Source organism: Brassica oleracea, chromosome C5, assembly GCF_000695525.1.
Source record: "Brassica oleracea var. oleracea cultivar TO1000 chromosome C5, BOL, whole genome shotgun sequence".
Taxonomy (NCBI): Eukaryota; Viridiplantae; Streptophyta; class Magnoliopsida; order Brassicales; family Brassicaceae; genus Brassica; species Brassica oleracea.
In genome coordinates, this window is record NC_027752.1 from 35,016,245 (window position 1) to 35,017,555 (window position 1,311).

Sequence of the window (1,311 nt, forward strand, 5' to 3'; positions counted from 1 at the left end):
TAGCACACATATAAATCTAATACATAAATTAAGTTGATATAAATCTAATACATATAAATCTATTGCCATATTTCTGATCACTTGGATTCTCGACTTGACTCGGACTCGCTCCTGTGATGTTCCTCAAGGTACTCCTTATAGTCTTCAAGATCAACCTTACTATCGGATTCCTCATCGCTCCCTCCGACCCCCTGCGGAACAGACCCGTCACTGTCGTTAAAAGCATCATTGTCATCCGCCTGGCCGGGATCTTCTTCCTCTCTGTCTAAGTTCTCAAGGAAATCTTCTCCGGTTCGGGCTTTCTTCTTCGTCCGGTTCCCCGATTCGTCAGATTCGGTTGTAGAGCAATCGGTATCACCCGACGTCTCACATTCTCCGCTTCGGGATTTCTCTTTCGACCGGTTCCCTGATTCATCAGATTCATCACCCTCTTCAACATCTAAAGCTGCCTGCATTATGTCGTCAATGGTTGAGAACACGTGAACCCCAAGCTCTGCCCGTATCTCCTCGCGTAAACCATCTCGATACATCATTACCAAGGTCTCCTGTTGGTGTATTTCAAGGAGTCCGGATTTTAGGAACAATGTATTGTATTCTCTAACTGTAGAATCTCCTTGCTTCATTTTAAGGTTGTGTGTTCATAAACAACCGAACCATTCGTTCTATTTATATGTTTGTGGAAAATAAGTTAAACATAGATAGGCACCGTTTCGTGTTATACAACCGTTGTATATTGAATCCCACATACATTACAAATCATCCACCGTAAATGACAAAATTGTTCCGATAAACGACCCCACATACATTACAAAAGATATTATATAACATTACATCAAATTGAAGATAAGATTCGATCAGCGACCCCTCATCAGTAAATTCTTAAGCTCTTGGATATCCTTACTCATTTCCTCAACCTCAAATTGCAGCTTACGGTGGAGCGAGATCTCCTCGCGAAATTTGCTTTTCATCACATCAAACTCTTCCTCGATTGCGTCATGGCAGGCACGTCGGATGTGCAAACCATCGTCCTAGAAGGAAAATAATATTTATGTGATTGATTACCGTTTAATAATTTTGAACTATTGATTAGCGTAACAACCATTCTAACCTCAAAAACTTTGCATACATAGTAGTTTCTTCCTCTCTCGTCAGTTTCGACCGTTATAGCACCACCGCACGTACATTTCTTAGGAATGCAGTAGTTGGCATACATGCAAGCAAAGAGCCAGTCAGCATCCCGTTTGTGCTGCTTCATCTCCGCATAGTAAGGATCCGCCATATCCGTCATTTTACCAATCGGACACTTAGTTG